Source organism: Scyliorhinus torazame, chromosome 19, assembly GCF_047496885.1.
Source record: "Scyliorhinus torazame isolate Kashiwa2021f chromosome 19, sScyTor2.1, whole genome shotgun sequence".
Classification (NCBI taxonomy): domain Eukaryota; kingdom Metazoa; phylum Chordata; class Chondrichthyes; order Carcharhiniformes; family Scyliorhinidae; genus Scyliorhinus; species Scyliorhinus torazame.
Genome location: NC_092725.1, coordinates 99,916,479 through 99,935,654, shown reverse-complemented (window position 1 = coordinate 99,935,654; position 19,176 = coordinate 99,916,479). Strand labels below are relative to the sequence as shown.

At 51.1% G+C, this 19,176-nt stretch overlaps 1 protein-coding gene across 3 annotated transcripts in view; it reads left to right on the top strand.

The window, feature by feature from the left end:
- The first annotated feature begins 5,111 nt into the window (after window positions 1-5,111).
- Window positions 5,112-19,176, top strand: part of LOC140396357 (EF-hand calcium-binding domain-containing protein 4B-like) — a 213,400-nt gene continuing 199,335 nt past the window's right edge. Inside the window, exon 1 of one of the 3 annotated variants that reach the window (XM_072484912.1) lies at window positions 5,112-5,274. The gene's annotated coding sequence lies outside the window, so the exon portion shown is untranslated. Of the gene's footprint in view, window positions 5,275-5,305; window positions 5,748-19,176 lie in introns of those variants that run through there. The other 2 variants (XM_072484910.1, XM_072484911.1) reach the window with 2 other exon arrangements.

Below are 19,176 nucleotides of genomic sequence, written 5' to 3'. Positions count from 1 at the left end.
CATTGCCTTGCTCATGGTAAGTTAGGAATGCAGACATGTATTTCACAAGGATTTTTTTGCAGCTGAAATGTATCCCGTCAGATTAACAGGTGCAATTCTTTGCATTCTTGAAATTGATGCTTGGAACCATCCAGTCCAGTATTATTTATAGTAACTGAGATCCAGTTGTCTTAACCGACAGGCATTTTCTGACCAACATTGATGGCATGCTAGATGTAATATTTTTAGGAAGCCCTGCGTAAATCTAAGTATCTTCCTTTCGTAGATCACAGAGGATCTCCCATGGCATTGCGCGCGTAAATTGGATGTGCACAATGTAGTATTCTGCTGCTAAGCTTAAGAAGATGTTCCCTGTCTTATTCAATGTTAGCGTCACCAATGAGACCGGTATCATTGCCCAGAGCTATTGGCTTCTGAGAAACTGATGGGCATTGATGTGGTGGAGACTGGAAACTGAGGGATGTGGTCATGAAAAACTCTTTTTGATCATATGTGATTGAGAGGTGTTACAAGAAGTGTGTTAGCACATTGCAGGCGCGACTTTAAATATATTGCTTAATTCAAATATAAATCATGAGAGCTCTAGGCAGAGTAGATATTCAGGAACATTTTATCTTGGGAGAAGGGTTGAGAACCAGAGGACACTGGTTTGGGATGACTGGCAAAAAAAAGAACTAGCAGCAGCGTCAAACCTTTTTGTGCAGCGGGCGAGCGGTTGCAATCTGGAAGAATGCCTGGAGGCAAATTAAATCATAACTTTCAGAATTCGCTAAACCCCTGAAATGAAAACAACATTTTCAGGATTATTGATCAAGGGCAGGATATTGGGACCAGCTAAATTGCTCTTATAGAGTGCAAGCCCCTGTCCAGTAGGTCAAATGATCTCCGTTTGTGCTGTTGTTTGATTCTATGGGTGGGATTCTCTGACCCCCACGCCGGGTCAGAGAATCCCCGGGGGGCGGCGAGAATCTCGCCCCGCCGCCCCGACTGGCTGCCATATTCTCCGGCGCCGGTTTTCGGGCAGGGGCTGGGTTCACGCCACGCCGGTCGGGGGACATTGGTAGCACCCCACCCCCCGGCAATTCTCCAGGCCCCGATGGGCCGAGCGGCTTTCCATTTTTGGCCAGTCCCGCCGGCATGGGTTACGCATGGTCCCACACGGCGGGACCTGGCAGGTAAGTCGGCAGGGGCGGTCCTTGGGGAGGTGTGGGGTGATCTGACCCCGGGATGGCCCCCCCACGGTGGCCTGGCCTGCGATCGGGACCCACTGATCTGCGGGCGGGCCTGTGCCGTGGGGGCACGCCTTCCACGCCGGCCCTTGTAGGGCTCTGCCATGGCCGGCGCAGAGAAGAGAACCGCCGCGCATGCGCCAAAATACGCCGGCCGGGCTGCGCATGCGTGGAACCACACCGGCGCTTCTGCACATGCACGAGATCACGCCGGCCTTTCAGCGCATGCGTGAACTCGTGCAGTTCCTTTGGCGACAGTTGGAGCGGCGCCAGTCCCTCCAGCGTCCACTTAGCCCCCGAAAGTGTGGAGAATTCTGCACTTTTGGGGGCTGTTGACGCCGGAGTGGTTGGCGCCGGCATGGGGACTTAGTCCCCAGAAGAGAGAATCCCGTAATATACGTTTTCCCATGTCATTATACCTGGTGGGTTGAAGGTTTTGTAAAACAGCATGTTGTGCTAAGTAGCTACCATCGTGGATTCCTTGGCAATGGAACTGGCTCTGGAGACATGAGCTAACCCGAACCCCAGGACCCTAACCCTGTCCCAGGCGAATTGGCAGCTTCTTTACTACCCCTGATCCCTGAGTATTAGACCCCAGCTGGTATTAACTTCAATCTGCCCAGAGGAGATACCGAGAGCGGCTTCTTTACCTGGTTTACTGTCTCCCAAATGTCTCAATCTGCCTCAGCCGCAGCAGGCAACTGAAATAAAAGCAGGATATTCAGACTCATGTCTTCACATTAGCTGGTGCCTCATCATGTACAAACACAAAGGAGCTTCCTGGCTATCAGTGCTAAATGCATTTATTATATAGCAAACGTATTGAATCATAGAATTTCCAGTGCAGAAGGAGGCTTTTTGGCCCATTGAGTCTGCACCGGCCATTGGAAAGAGCACCCCACTTAAGCCCACACTTCCCGATCCCAATAATCCCACCTAACCTCCACATCTTTGGACTGTGGGAGGAAACCGGAGCACCCGTAGGAAACCCACGCAGACACGGGGAGAACATGCAGAGACAGTGACCCAAGCCGGGAATCGAACCTGGGACTCTGGAGCTGCGAAACAATTGTGCTAACCACTGTGCTACCGTGCTGCCCACTACTTTATCAAAGAGCCTTTGGTCAATAATGATTTGGCGGGAAGGTGGGACAAATCCCTGAAAACTGGGTGCTGCCTCCTCAGAAATCTGGGATGTTCACCAACCATCTCTGGCGGAGGCTGTGTGGGATCGGACTGTGCGCTGCGGGAGGAGGCTGTGTGGGATCGGACTGTGTGCTGAGGGAGGAGGCTGTGTGGGATCGGACTGTGCACTGAGGAGGCTGTGTGGGATCGGACTGTGCGCTGAGGGAGGAAGCTGTGTGGGATCAGACTGTGCGCTGAGGGAGGAGGCTGTGTGGGATCGGACTGTGCACTGAGGGGGGAGGCTGTGTGGGATCGGACTGTGCACTGAGGGAGGAGGCTGTGTGGGCTCAGACTGTGCACTGAGGGGGAGACTGTGTGGGATCGGACTGTGCGCTGAGGGAGGAAGCCTTGTGGGATCGGACTGTGCGCTGAGGGAGGAGGCTGTGGGGTCGGACTGTGCACTGAGGGGGGAGGCTGTGTGGGATCGGACTGTGCGCTGAGGGAGGAGGCTGTGTGGGATCGGACTGTGCGCTGAGGGAGGAGGCTATGTGGGATCGGACTGTGCGCGGAGGGAGGAGGCTGTGTGGGATCGGACTGTGCGCTGAGGGAGGAGGCTGTGTGGGATCGGACTGTGCACTGAAGGAGGAGGCTGTGTGGGATCGGACTGTGCGCTGAGGGAGGAAGCTGTGTGGGATCGGACTGTGCGCTGAGGGAGGAGGCTGTGTGGGATCGGACTGTGCGCTGAGGGAGGAGGCTGTGTGGGATCGGACTGTGCGCGGAGGGAGGAGGCTGTGTGGGATCGGACTGTGCACTGAGGGAGGAGGCTGTGTGGGATCGGACTGTGCACTGAGGGGGGGAGGCTGTGTGGGATCGGACTGTGCGCGGAGGGAGGAGGCTGTGTGGGATCGGACTGCGCTGAGGGAGGAGGCTGTGTGGGATCGGACTGTGCGCTGAGGGGGGAGGCTGTGTGGGATCGGACTGCGCTGAGGGAGGAGGCTGTGTGGGATCGGACTGTGCGCTGAGGGAGGAGGCTGTGGGATCGGACTGTGCGCTGAGGGAGGAGGCTGTGTGGGATCGGACTGTGCACTGAGGGAGGAGGCTGTGTGGGATCGGACTGTGCGCTGAGAGAGGAGGCTGTGTGGGATCGGACTGTGCACTGAGGGAGGAGGCTGTGTGGGATCGGACTGTGCGCTGAGGGAGGAGGCTGTGTGGGATCGGACTGTGCGCTGAGAGAGGAGGCTGTGTGGGATCAGACTGTGCGCTGAGGGAGGAGGCTGTGTGGGATCGGACTGTGCGCTGAGAGAGGAGGCTGTGTGGGATCAGACTGTGCGCTGAGGGAGGAGGCTGTGTGGGATCGGACTGTGCACTGAGGGAGGAGGCTGTGTGGGATCGGACTGTGCGCGGAGGGGGGAGGCTGTGTGGGATCGGACTGTGCGCTGAGGGAGGAGGCTGTGTGGGATCGGACTGTGCGCTGAGGGAGGAGGCTGTGTGGGATCGGACTGTGCGCTGAGGGAGGAGGCTGTGGGATCGGACTGTGCGCTGAGGGAGGAGGCTGTGTGGGATCGGACTGTGCGCTGAGGGAGGAGGCTGTGTGGGATCGGACTGTGCGCTGAGGGAGGAGGCTGTGTGGGATCGGACTGTGCACTGAGGGGGGGAGGCTGTGTGGGATCGGACTGTGCGCTGAGGGAGGAGGCTGTGTGGGATCGGACTGTGCGCTGAGGGAGGAGGCTGTGTGGGATCGGACTGTGCGCTGAGGGAGGAGGCTGTGTGGGATCGGACTGTGCGCTGAGGGAGGAGGCTGTGTGGGATCGGACTGTGCACTGAGGGGGGAGGCTGTGTGGGATCGGACTGTGCGCTGAGGGAGGAGGCTGTGTGGGATCGGACTGTGCACTGAAGGAGGAGGCTGTGGGATCGGACTGTGCGCTGAGGGAGGAGGCTGTGTGGGATCGGACTGTGCGCGGAGGGAGGAGGCTGTGTGGGATCGGACTGTGCGCTGAGGGAGGAGGCTATGTGGGATCGGACTGTGCGCGGAGGGAGGAGGCTGTGTGGGATCGGACTGTGCGCTGAGTGGGGAGGCTGTGTGGGATCGGACTGTGCGCTGAGGGAGGAGGCTGTGTGGGATCGGACTGTGCGCTGAGTGGGGAGGCTGTGTGGGATCGGACTGTGCGCTGAGGGAGGAGGCTATGTGGGATCGGACTGTGCGCGGAGGGAGGAGGCTGTGTGGGATCGGACTGTGCACTGAGGGAGGAGGCTGTGTGGGATCGGACTGTGCGCGGAGGGAGGAGGCTGTGTGGGATCGGACTGTGCACTGAGGGAGGAGGCTGTGTGGGATCGGACTGTGCACTGAGGGAGGAGGCTGTGTGGGATCGGACTGTGCGCGGAGGGAGGAGGCTGTGTGGGATCGGACTGTGCACTGAGGGAGGAGGCTGTGTGGGATCGGACTGTGCGCGGAGGGAGGAGGCTGTGTGGGATCGGACTGTGCACTGAGGGAGGAGGCTGTGTGGGATCGGACTGTGCACTGAGGGGGGGAGGCTGTGTGGGATCGGACTGTGCGCTGAGGGAGGAGGCTGTGTGGGATCGGACTGTGCGCGGAGGGAGGAGGCTGTGTGGGATCGGACTGTGCACTGAGGGAGGAGGCTGTGTGGGATCGGACTGCGCTGAGGGAGGAGGCTGTGTGGGATCGGACTGTGCGCTGAGGGAGGAGGCTGTGTGGGATCGGACTGTGCGCTGCGGGAGGAGGCTGTGTGGGATCGGACTGTGCGCTGAGGGAGGAGGCTGTGTGGGATCGGACTGTGCGCTGAGGGAGGAGGCTGTGTGGGATCGGACTGTGCGCTGAGGGAGGAGGCTGTGTGGGATCGGACTGTGTTTTAGTTTCCTGGGACTCGCAGCGAGTGACCGGTAGCGTTTTCCTGCGGCGGTGGTAAGTTTCATTGAAGTTTCTCGTAAGTTTAGTTCAGTTTCTTGTCAGTTTGAGGTGAATAACTGGGAAGGCGGGAGGTTTGTTTAAATTGATGAAGTTATCGTATTGACGTGTAACCAACCCACACGATCTTGCCGACAACAATGTTCAAAAACCCCGTTTATTGTTACATTTTTATTCTGGAAAATACAAAGGAAAGACATTTGTGTGTTTGGAGCACATTTAAGGTTTGCTTATTTTAAGTTTGAATTAGATTATTGCGGGACTGAATCAATTGCGTGCACCCCGGTCCAATGGGTGGTCCAATCCTCCCACCTACCTTAAAGCTGGTTACACTTCAAAAGTACTTCATTGACTATAAAGCGCTTTGAGAATCCTGTGGTGATGAAATGCGTGCCATACAGATCTTACTCCATCTGAATCTACATTTCATCTGCCCTCTGTGCTGTGAACAAAATTATGGGGAACATAGGGTAGGTAATAAGAAACTTTTCTCCTTTGCAGAGGCGTCAATATCCAGGGAGCATAGATTTAAGATACGGGGCAGGATATTTAGAGGGGATTTGAGGAAAACCTTTTTGGAAACATAGAAAATCGGAGCAGGAGTAGCCCTTCGAGCCTGATCGACCATTAATTTTGATCGTAGCTGATCATCGAACACAGTAACCTGTTCATGCATTTCCCCATATCCTTTGATCCTTGTAGCCCCAAGTGTCAAACTCCTTGAAAACATGCAGTGTTTTGGCCTCAACTGCTTTCTGTGGTAGAGAATTCCACAGGCTCACCACTGTCTGGGTGAAGAAAGTTCTACTTATCTCAGCCCTAAATGGTTTAACCTTAGACTGTGACCCCTGGTTCTGGACTCCCCCACCATCGGGAACATCCTTCCTGTTTAGTCCTGTTGGAATTTTAGAGGTACCCCTAATTTTTCCAAACTCCAAAGAACAACGAATCAACTCAATCTTTTCCTGATAATTAGTCCCACCATCCCAGGAATCAGCCTGGCTTCACCCAGTGGATGGTGGGAATCTGGAACTCACTGCCTGACAGGATGGTCGAGGTGGGAACCCTCCCAACATTTAAGAAGCATTTAAATGAGCACTTTAAATGCCGTAGCATACACGGCCATGGACCAAATGCTGGAAAGTGGGATTAGAATAGATAGATGCTGATGGCCGGCAGAGACACGATGGGCCGAAGGGCCTCTTTCTATGCTGTAAAACACGAAGGATGCATTAGTGCTGCCTCAAAGCACCAGGGATCCGAGTCTGATGCCGACCTCGGATGACTGTGTGGAGTTTGCACTTTTTCCCTGTGTCTGCATGGGTTTCCTCCGGGTGCTCCGGTTTCCTCCCACATTCCAAAGATGTGCAAGTTAGGCGGGGTTATGGGGTTACGGGCTAGGGAGGGGGAGTGTACCTAGGTAGGGATGGTCTTTCTAAGGGCCAGTACCGACTCTACCGCAGAATAGCCTCCTTCTGCACCGTGGGAATTCTGTTTGGCCCATTGAGACTGCACTGACCCTCTGAAAGAGCACTGCTACCTTGGCCCACTTCCCCACCCTAGCACCATAACCCCAAAGTCCCACCTAACCTGCACACCTTTGGACTGTGGGAGGAAACCAGAGCACCCGGAGGTAACTCACACAGACACAGGAGAAAGTGCAAACTCCACACACAGCGGAGTTGAACCCGGGTCCTTGGTACTGTGAGGCAGCAGTGTTAACCCCTGTGCCACCGTGCTGCCTAGTATGTGCACTGCCTTTGTCACACTTGTTCTTCTGTCACACATTCCCTTTCCTTTTGTAGCACCTTTAAGTAAGACACTTTCAACCAGTCTCCAACCCCCAGTCTGAGCATTTTGCTTCCAGTTTGTGACAATCTTTAAGTCTCAATTTTGGTAACAAACCGCAGTCTGAAAACTTATCTGTTGACTTTGGAAAACTCTCACGCACTATGTTGAATTCCCAGCACAAAATCAGTTATTTATTTTTTTTAAATCGATTAAATATGTCAGCTCACATGATCTTCAGAGACCAGTTGGATAAATACACATGTAAGCCATGGTTTATGTTACAAACTGTTATTTATTAACCAGTAGCTGGATAATTGAAACATTTTTGAATAATTGAAACATAATTGAAGAAAAGTTATAATTGTCTTGATGAAAGATTCTCTGTCTGTAGAAAGACAAGCCATTGCAGCTAATGTACTGAATTAACTAAATCGGAGATAGAATTCCTTGATAATCATCCTTATGTCAATTTGTTGATTTTAAGGAGTGTCTGAAAGGGAATGGGGTTGTTGGGGTAGAGATACCGCGAGGTTTATTTACATAATTTTTATTTACTTTATTTCTTAAGATGGATTCAACATTTAAACAATAATGATGAGAAATTGTTTTCAGAAAATGACCCGCAGCTAGGTTTTCATCTATCCAGCTCATTGTTTATATTCCAGACTTGCTTTGGAAGTTTTGCACCACAGTGTACTTCATCGCCTTTATACAAAATACGATTAAAAAAATAAAGAAAGTATTTAATTGACTTTTTTAAGATGTGGGCGTCGCTGGCTAGGTCAGCATTTATTGCCCATCCCTAATTGCCCTTGAGAAGGTGGCGGTGAGCTGTCTTGTTGAACTGCTGCAGCCCATAAGGTGTAGGGACACTCATAGTGATGTTACGGAGGGAGTTCCAGGATTTTGATCCAGCGACGGTGTTTTTCAACTTGTCTTGCTACGTTCAAGTTATTTCATGTGAAGCCCCAGCCCTGCCTGCTCTTGTATTGCTTTTAGTTAACTCTGCTGTCCTTACCTGTACTTTTATCAAGTTATATTCACCCATCACCCCTATGTTTTCCAATCTACATTGACTTCCAATTGGTAAACATGCACATTTCACTGACTATGGAGCGCTCTAAAATGCTTGGTTGTCATGAAATGTGCTATATAAATGCAAATCATTTGTGTTTTCTTGTGTATGAGATTTCATCCATCAGTAACAACTTGTATTTGTGTTGACACTTAAACATGGTCCCAAGAATTTTCTCAGGAGCAGTATCATTTCAAAATATGACACCAAGCCACTTCGGATGATTTTAGGAGAGATTGTCAAAAGCTTAGTTAAAGAGAGAGATTTTAGGGAGTGTCTTAAAAGAGGATCGTGATGGGGAGATTTAAGGAGGATTATTCCAGAGCTAGTAGGCGTGGTGGACAACTTGTGGCTCGGGGGCCCCAGGAAACTGGGGAAAGATTTAATAGAAGTATTCAAAGTTACAATAGGTTTTGATAAACTAAATAAGCTGCTTTACTGATAGGAGGATCAGTAATCAGAGGGCACAGATTTAAAATAAATTGACAGAAGTACCAGGGGTGGGATGAGGAGACTTTTATTCAAAGTTGATGAAGATTGTGCTGCCTAAAAGGTGGTTTCAGATGGAAGCAGGTTCAATCCTAATTTTTAAAAGGGAATTGGTAAATGTTGAAAGGGGTAACATTACAGGGCTATGGGCGGCACGGTGGCACAGTGGTTAGCACTGCTGCCTCACAGCACCAGGGACCCGGGTTCAGCGGGATTGCGGCAGGGGGTGAGCCTGGATGGAGTGCTCTTTTGGTGGGTTGGTGCAGACTCGATAAGTCGGATCTGTAGGGATTCTATGATAGAGAAGGGGTGGGGCTGATTGGACAGCTCTTTCAAACAGCTAGTATGGACATAATAATAATCTTTTTATTGTTACAATTAGACTTACATTAACACCGCAATGAAGTTACTGTGAAAAGCCCCTAGTCGCCATATTCCGGCACCTGTTCAGGTACATAGAGGGAGAATTCAGAATTCTCAGCCGGTACGGGAATTGAACCCGTGCTGCTGGCCTTGTTCTGCATTATTAACCAGCTGCCTAGCCCACTGAGCTAAACCAGCCCTGGACTGGCTTATGATGGGCTGAATGGCCTCCTTTTGTGTTGCATAAATCTACGGTATGTTTGATATCTCCAAGCATTCTCCAGTTTCCTGTTTGCCCTGTTTTAGATCTGTGCTGTACCGATGAAATGCTGAAATGAACGTTGCTTGTGTTCCAGGCCTAAATCACACCAAATTTGATATTTTTAAGGCTTCACGTTATAACAATTAATTTCTATTGGCAAACTAAAGTTTTGTTTTGCTTTCTCTTTTTTTGAAAACAATTATTTTCATTTCAATAAAGCAGAGAGTGTTGGAAATATTCAGCCGGCATGGTAGCATCTGTGAGCGAGAAACTAAGTCAGTGTTTCAGGTTAATGTCTGATTACAACCTGTGATAAAATCAGACTGTAAGACACTATGTGATCCTCCTTGCTGCTTTATCTGTTTTAATGGCTAACCTCTTACCCCTAACAATACTTAAATTGTTGTACCACTGACCGATAGACAGAAAAAATACTTTTCCTTTATGAAGTATTTTATCACCTCACTCACACCATCACCCAATGATTCACACAGAATGAATTGGTTTCCAGTTTAATCTCTGTTATTTTCAGAGAGGGCGACCATACTGCCCACACTATTGTTTTATGAGCAAACATAGGCAGATAGAATGAAGCTAAACGAAGATGATGAATCCCATGAACTGTTAGTTGCATGCAGTTGATTGGCTGTGAATTGCTAAAGGCCACCGCATAATTCTGCTTGTGGTTTTAAAAATATTTTTTCTTGCTTCTTTCTAGTTTCTTGCGCGTTGTGGCTGCTGCTGTATTTTTTTCCCATGTGGTTTACAACCTGTTGTCCTCTTCAACCTTCTTGCTAGTACAAGTCCTTTGCCTCTGTTCCTGACATGGTTTAACAGGGATCTCATTTAGAGAGTGGACCGTGGCCTCTGAGTTAAGACAGGACTGCATTCAGTTGAAGACGCATATGTTGCATTTTACGACAAAAAGATCATCTTAAAACAAAGAAACAGAAAGTACAATTCAGTGGAATATAAGGAAGTTAAGAGACTGTTCAGAATAGCTAAAACACGACTTGAGGTTAAGATCGTTGGAGGATAGAGCACATTGTCATAGAAACACAATGAAAGAGACTATTCAGCGCATAGGGTCCTCTGCTGAAAAGCTTTTATGAATAGATATTTGGAGCAAACAGCAGGTAGGGAAGCAGAAAAATACCTGAAGTGGGTGAGACAATATAAAAGTGACCCACATCCTAAACGGTTTCTAGATGGGAATGTGGGTGCCTTTACAGAGGAAACCACAATGTACCATTGCAATACAATGATAGCAATTCTAGAGCAGATAAATATACAGAATGTTACAAATGACAATTCAGATTGTGACAGATTGCAATAATAATAATCTTTATTATTGTCTCAAGTCAGCTTACATTAAAACTGAAATGAAGTTACTGTGAAAATCCCCTAGCTGCCACACTCCGGCGCCTGTTCTGGTACACAGAGGGAGAATTCAGAATGTCCAATTCACCTAATAAGCATGTGGTGATACACCACTGTACTTCCTTACCATTGTACATAGTATATAATAGTTGTGTGTAACGTGGCCCTGTAATACTGCGTATTGTACTGTAGCTCTGTAGAGGTTCGGTCACCGGTAGGTAACCCGACCTGGCCACGGAGAGCTCCGCCTTAGCCACTCCCCTGGGAGTTACGTATAAGAACCCTCTTCTGGGACCGGCCCCATTCTGTCTGGGGTCGTCTGTGTCGGGTAAGCCTCCCATGTAGTATATTAAAGCCTTAGTTAAAGTCTCACATGTCTTTGTGGTTCTTGACGCTTAGTTAAAGTCTCACATGTCTTTGTGGTTCTTGACGCTTAGTGCATCAAAGCATGTGTTTCGGGACTTCTGGGAGGAAACCAGAGCACCCGGAGGAAACCCACACAGACACAGGGAGAACATGCAGACTCCGCACAGACAGTGACCCAAGTGGGAATCGAACATGGGACCCTGGCACTGTGAAGCAACAGTGCTGACCACTGTGCTATCATGTCGCCCAAGCACTCAAAGAAGAGAGAACACAGTTCTGATAGACACAGGTGCGAGGCAAGGAAGTGACAAATGGCAGCAGACAGTCTCACACTGTCAGGCACATTTAGGAATTTGTTAGAAACTCAATAATTCCTCAACGATCGGCGGCACATTGGCACAGTGGTTAGCACTGCTGCTTCACAGCGGCAGGAACCCGGGTTCGATTCTGGCCTTGGGGTGACAGTGTGGAGTTTGCGCTGTCTCCCAGTGTCTGCGTGGGATCCTCCGGGTGCTCTGGTTTCTTCTCACAGTCTAAACGTGTGCAGGTTAGGTCGATTGGCCATGCTAAATAGACCCTTAGTGTCCAAAGATATTCAGGTTAGGTGGGATTACGGGGATAGGGCGGGGGAGTGGGCCTGGGTAGTATGTTGTTTTCGAGGGTTGGTGCAGACTTGATGGGCTGACAGGCCTCCTTCTGCACTGTAGGGGTTCTATGGAATAAGGATAGACATTACAAAAAATAATAATAAGGGGTTTACAGATACCTGTGGGGACAACATCCAGATCTGACGTCTGTACTATGTCAACATTGGCGTCAGTCAAAAAAGGGATCTTGGAGCAGCGGAAAGTGAGAGGGAGAAAAAGCAAGATGGCGGCGGTTGGAGACCAAGCAGCATGGGCGAAGTGGTCGCAGGAGCAGCACGGGTTTCTTAGACGCTGCTTTGAGGAGCTGAAAACCGAAATGCTGGCGCCAATGAAGGTGGCGATTGAGAAGCTAGCGGAGACCCAGAAGGCCCAAGGGGCGGCAAAAAGCCTCGGAGAACGAGGACGAGATCTTGGGCCTGGCGGTGAAGGTGGAGGCACACAAGGCACTGCACAAGAGGTGGGCGGAAAGATTTGAGGACCTGGAGAATAGGTCGAGGAGGAAGAATCTTCGGATTCTGGGTCTCCCTGAAGGAGTGGAGGGGCCCGATGCCGGGGCATATGTGAGCACGATGCTCAATTCGCTGATGGGCGCGGGAGCCTTCCCGAGGCCCCTGGAGCTAGATGGGGCGCACCGGATCCTGGCAAGGAGACCCAAGGCCAGGAGCCGCCAAGGGCTGTAGTGGTGAGGTTTCACCGCTTTATGGACAGAGAGTGTGTCTTGAGATGGGCCAAGAAAGAGCGGAGCAGCAGGTGGGAGAACACGGAGATCCGAATCTACCAGGACGTGAGTGCAGAGGTGGCCAAGAAGAGAGCTGGCTTTAATCGGGCTAAGGCGGTGCTCCATCGGAAAGGGGTGAAGTTCGGTATGCTGCAGCCAGCGCGATTGTGGGTCACATTCCAGGATCGGCACCACTATTTTGAAACGCCTGAGGAGGCTTGGAGCTTTATACAGACTGAAAAGTTGGACTCAAATTGAGGGTTTGTTGTTGGGGGGGGGGGGATGTTTGCTGTATATATGGTTTTCACTACGTGTAGGGAATGTTCCCTTTGTTGGGTGCTGGATGGGGATGGGTGAAGGGATTTGATGGGGAGACTGTGGGAGAGTGTGGGCGTCGGTGTTGGAGGGAGGGGAGGCCCGGGCATGGGGAATTGAGGTAAGGCCACAAAAGGAGCTGCGCCGGGGGGGCGGGGCCGGCTCAGGAAAGCGCAGGCTTTTTCCCGCGCTAGGGAAGGACGGAGGTGGGGGTCGGAGGGGGGGGGGGGGGGGCGGTACTGGAGAGGAGCGCACACTGACTGCCAGGGAGGAGGGGGAGGGGGGATTCCCACACTGGGGGGGTCGATGGGAAGGCGGGAGAGGCCGGGGTCAGCAGGAGTCAGCTGACTTACGGGAGTGTTATGGGGGGAGCAAAAGAGCTAGATATGGATCTAGCGGGGGGAGGGGGGGGGAGGGGGGTATAGGGTTGCTGCTGCATTGGCCAAAAGGGAACTGGAAATAGGAGAGGTGGTCGGGGTGGGGGTCCGCCGTCTGGGGGACTGGAGGGTGCGGGAGGCGCGGGCACGTGGCTGGCCTAGAAAAGGAGATGGCTAGTCGGCGGGGGGGGGGGTGAGCAGACCCCCAATCCGGCTGATAACTTGGAATGTGAGGGGCCTGAATGGGCCGGTTAAGAGGGCCCAAGTGTTCGCGCACTTAAAGGGACTGAAGGCAGACGTGGTCATGCTTCAGGAGACACAGTTGAAGGTGGCAGATCAGATCAGGCTGAGAAAGGGATGGGTAGGACAGGTATTCCATCTTTGGGATGGAGGACAGGTGTGGGAGGTGCTCGGGTAGCCCGGCGAATCACGTCCACATGTTCTGGTCGTGCCCGGCACTGGATGGGTTCTGGAGGGGTTTCGCGAGGACTATGTCCAAGGTGGTGAAAGTCCAGGTCAAGCCGAGCTGGAGGTTGGCACTATTTGGGGTAACGGATGAGCCAGGAGTGCAGGAGGCGAAAGAGGCCGGTATCCTGGCCTTTGCGTCCCTGGTAGCCCGGCGGAGGATCTTGTTATTATGGAAGGACGCGAAGCCCCCTAGTGTGGAAGCCTGGATAAATGACATGGCAGGGTTCATTAAGCTGGAGAGGATAAAGTTTGCCTTGAGAGGGTCTGTGCAGGGGTTCTTCAGGCGGTGGCAACCGTTCCTAGACTACCTCGCGGAGCGTTAGGAGGTCAGCAGCAGCAGCAACCCCAAGGGTGGGGGGGTCTCCTTGGGGGGGGTCTCCTTCGAGGGGGGTATTTGGGTGGGTGGGGGGGGGCTTCCCCAAGGGTACCTTTGAATGTCATATGGGGGGGTTGCGATATACGGGGGAAACCCAATGTATAAGTTTTGTATTATTTTCGATTGTTGTGTTTGTGTTCTTTTTTCTTTTTGTTATGGGGGGGGGGGGGGGGGGGGGGGGGGCTTGTTAAAATTTTGTTGGAAAATCTGAATAAATATATTAAAAAAAAAACATTGGCGTCAGTCTAAAGGAGGGAAACATCAAGAGGAATAGATATATTTAAGGTGCAATGAGTTGAAACAAAAATAAATTTAAAAAACATGGCTGAGGTGAAATAAGGCAGGAGGAGGTTCATATGAAACATTAATCGAATAGGCTGCATGGACCAATTTGATGCTGTAAAATGCTAGGTAATATCAAATAATTAGGAGGAATTAATATGGGCTGAATTTTACGTGTCCCCAGCAGAAATAAATCAGTAAGCTTCTCAGTGTGGGTGATGCAGAATAGGAAATAAATGATTTTTGAATGTTGAAATTTGAATGTTGTACAAAGATGACAAATCCTCAATGGGACTCAATGTCGGTGGAACCCTGACACTACCAGGGAGCAGAATCCCAATTTTGGTGCTGCTATTGAGCAGATGCAGAGTGTAATGTAGGAATACCTCACAGGGATAGAAACCTTCATAGACTGTTATTACTTGACATCAAACACCTATTCAAGAACTGCAGGCTGACCGGACTATGTTCTTCTGCTACAAGGTGGAATAATGCCTTGGTACAGATTTTCCCTTCCATGAAGAACAATCTTCAAGGAAGCATCATCCTCCCCAAGCACCGCTGTCCCTGGAATGTTCCCAGGACCAATACTTCCGCCCTTCTGTATCTTACAAGCCCTCTGTAACACTCTCCGCAACACCACCATCCCTCCCCCACCCCAACTCAGTAATTTGGAGATATGGAGAAATGTTTGCACATGTATGGTGATAACATCCAGTTTAACATCTCCACTGTCACTTTTGACCACCCGCTCTGCTCTCCACCACCTCCCCATGCTGCTTGTCTGTGTGCTCAACATCCAGTTTTGGATCAGCTTTGACTTCTTCCTTTCAATATCACCTGACAAAGCACTTCCCAAAACCTATTCATCAACTACAGGCACAAGTCAGAAGTGTGATGAAATCCTCTGCACTTGCTTGGATGAGTGCGGTTCCAATTGCCTGGCCGGGCGCCAACAACACTCAAGAAACTTGACATAACTAGGATGATGCAGCTGGCTTGATGGGCATCCAATCCACCAGCTTAAACATTCGCTTCCTCTCCCACCGACACACTGTGGCAGTGTACCATCTACGTGACGCGTCACAGCAGCTCGCTAAGACTCCTTTGGCAGCACCTTCCAAACTCAAGGCATCTACCACCTAGCATGACAACAGCACATGCATGGGAAGACCACCGCCTTCAAGTTCCCCTCCAAGTTTCACCCCATCCTGACTTGCAAGTATATCGCCGTTCCTTCACTGTCACTGGGTCAAAATCCTGGAGCTCCCTCCCTAATAGCACAGTGGGTGTACCTACACCACTGGGACTGTAGCAGTTGAAAAAGGCGGCTCACTACCACCTCCTCGAGGGCAATTAAGGATGGACAATAAATGCTGGCCTGCCCAGTGGCACTCACATCCCAGGAACAAATAAAAAGAAAAATCTATATTTTAGTAGTGTATTTTTTGGTTTCGGACAATCAAGTAAGTTTCTTGTATAGGTGGCAGCACCGTGGTTTGAAGTCCAAACTATTTGTTCACAGATTCCTTGAGAAGCCAGCTGGTCTGGTTAGGGTAGAAACATATATTTCTTTGTTGACAGTCTGCTCTTTCCAGTAATCCAATTGTACACTTACATTTTCCAATTCTTTACTCTGTTGGTAAGAATTGGGTGGGATTATAATAAATTCTTGAATAAATCATCTGGAGAACACTATGTCAATAGTACAACAGACATAATATAGAAAGAACAAACAGGATATGGTTTATCTTCCTGGAATCAAATAAAATCAGACAAAAGAACAATGCTGGCATAATAAAATGATCTCACCACAACAGCCTTGGGTATGATTAGCTTGAAAGCTGACACTGGTAGCATGCAGAACGGTATTTAATTTGTGAATGGAAAGGGCACCAAATATATCTAAAATTATTAGCCTTTCCTGTTTCTTTTAAGGGTGTGCAGCATTACATAAACTTAGTGAATGTATACCCTTTGTATCCATAGATTCATGGAATTTGATCCCTTATATCTCTCTGAAAACACAATCCCTTTACTTTTACTCCCATTTATAATAATAATCTTTATTAGTGTCACAAGTAGGCTTACACAAGTAGGCTGCAATGAAGTTACTGTGAAAATCCTCTAGTCGCCACACTCGGGCGCCTGTTCGGGTGCACTGAGGGAGAATTCAGAATGTCCAATTCACATAACAAGCACGTCTTTCGGGACTTGTGGGAGGAAACCGGAGCACCCGGAGGAAACCCACACAGTCATGGGGAGAACGTGCAGACTCCGCACAGACACTGGCCCGAGCCAGGAATCGAACCCGGGTCCCTGGCGCTGTGAAGCAACAGTGCTAACCACTGTGCTACCGTGCCGCCCGTTTCCAAGCCCTTTTAAGTTTTTTCACCAAATATTTTTTCCTCTTCCCTTTGAGAAGCTGCTGTTAATTCTTCTCTTCTTAGCCAGTCCCTTGGGGTCAAGGATGACTTGCCCTGATCTCAGTTCGAAAAGTTCTGAGATGGCTGATAATTCCGATGCCCAACCTGCGGACTCTGTCACATGTGGGTCAGGTGGTATTTGAGGGATTTGGTGGATGGGTTGTTTGGATGTTTGCACATTCCCTCTGATGCCTTAACTTCACCTCTGCATGTTCCCAACAAGGTCTCTCGATGTATTTGGTGTCTTCACAAATGATCCTTCTCCATTCTGGCCATGTGGTAGTCACCACTGTTGTATTGTACATACTGCATACGAGGGGTATTATGGTAAGGCCCCTGTACTACAGGTACGGGGGTAGATCCCTGCCTGCTGGCTCCGCCCAGTAGGCGGAGTATAAACGTGTGGGCTCTCCGAGCTGCAGCCATTTCGGCAGCAGCTGCGGGAGACTAGACATCTCTGCCTAATAAAGCCTCGATTACTCTCTACTTTCATCTCGCCATAATTGACAGTGCATTTATTACGCAGAGATTTTACAATGATGGATCTCCGCATCAAGCCGGATCTCCTGCAGCTGCACCCTCAAGCAGACAATGCCAAGTCGGCCTTCGCACATTGGCTGGCTTGCTTTGAAGTCTACATTGGATCTGCGACAGAACCACCCTCAGAGGCACAGAAGCTCCAGATCCTTTACACGCGGCTGAGCTCCGATATCGTTCCCCTCATCCGGGACGCACCGACCTACGCTGAGGCCATGGGGCTACTGAAGGAGAACTACACTACACTCAGCAGACCAACAAAATATACGGCAGGCACCTCCTGTCCACGCGGCATCAACTCCCCGGTGAGTCTGTGGAAGATTTCTGGCGTGTCCTGCACGCCCTGGTGAGAGACTGCGATTGCCAGGCTGTTTCGGCCGTTGAACATTGTGACCTGCTGGTTAGAGACGCATTCGTTATGGACATTGGGTCGGCCTACATCCGGCAGCGCCTCTTACAAGGGGCTACCCTCGACCTCGTGATGACCAAGAAACAAGCGATCTCGTTCACAGTCGCCTCACGCAATGTACATGCGTATGCCCCCGACCGCATGGCCCACCCCTCCTGGGCATCGTGGACCCCGCCAGCGAACACCCCATCATGGACCCCATCAGCGACCGCCCCCAGCCAACCCCAGGCCTGCGCCGTGCGGCATCCAACCAACCCCGGGGGCCCCAAGTGCTATTTCTGCGGACAGACAAAACACCCCCGGCAGCGCTGCCCGGCGCGGAGCGCGCTCTGCAAGGCCTGCGGGAAGAAAGGACATTTCGCTGCTGTGTGCCAGGCCCGCTCGGTCGCCGCTATTCTCCCTGCACCCCCCACGTGCGACCCGCGGGCGCTGCCATCTTCCTCGCCTCAGACCACGTGCGGCCCGTGGGCGCCGCCATCTTGCCTGCCGCAGGACACGTGCGGCCCATGTGCGCCGCCATCTTCCCCGCCTCAGGACCCCTGCTCATCAGCCACCTCATCGGGCCACTCATCGCCTGCAACCGCCACCGACCAGCCGCGTCTCACCTCCATCACGATCGACCAGTTCCGACCGCACAACCTCGCGACTGCGTCGACGACAGTGAAGGTCGATGGGCACAAGATACCCTGTCTTCTGGACTCCGGGAGCACTGAGAGCTTCATCCACACCGATACGGAAGTCCACCTCCGGGGTTTCGCTCCCAACGTGGCTGGCAGCTCCAGGACCTGTTTTCCTCCGCAAGCACGTGCGGCTACACAAGGCGGACCAGTTGGTTGAGAGGGTACAGCACTTCACGCGAACCCGCAGTATGCCTACATAGCGTACCCCGACAGCCGCCAAGACACAGTCTCCCTCAGGGATCTGGCATCAGCTGGGTCCCCACACCCCCCTCACTCCCCCCAGCGCACCCCACCACAGCCCCCGCTCCACGACGATCCTTCCTCCCCTTGGTCCCACCCGGGGGTGAAGATGAGGTCGACACGCTCCCAGAGTCACCGACGACCGAACCGACACAGAAATCGCCCCCAGAACTGCGGCACTCACAACGACGGATCAAGGTGCCCGATCGTCTGAAATTGTAAACTTTTCCTTAAAATGTTAAACATCTGAATGTAAATAGTTTTCCACCACCCCAGCTGGATTATTTTTTAACAGGGGGTGAATGTGGTAGTCACCACTGTTGTATTGTATATACCACATACGAGGGGTATTACAGTAAGGCCCCTGTACTACAGGTACATGGGTAGATCCCTGCCCACTGGCTCCGCCCAGTAGGCGGAGTATAAATGTGTGGGCTCTCCGAGCTGCAGCCATTTCGGCAGCAACTGCAGGAGGCTACACATCTCTGCGTAATAAAGCCTCGATTACTCTCTACACTCGTCTCGTCGTAATTGATAGTGCGTCAGGACACATGCCAGTGACCCCATGAGTCGACGAGGCTGTTTGAACTCTGAAGGGAGTTTGAGGACATCCCTTCAGTGTTTTCTCTGTCCTCTGTTAACCATTCCACGTTGGGTTACTTTCTTGGGTCACTGTCTGTGCGGAGTCTGCATATTCT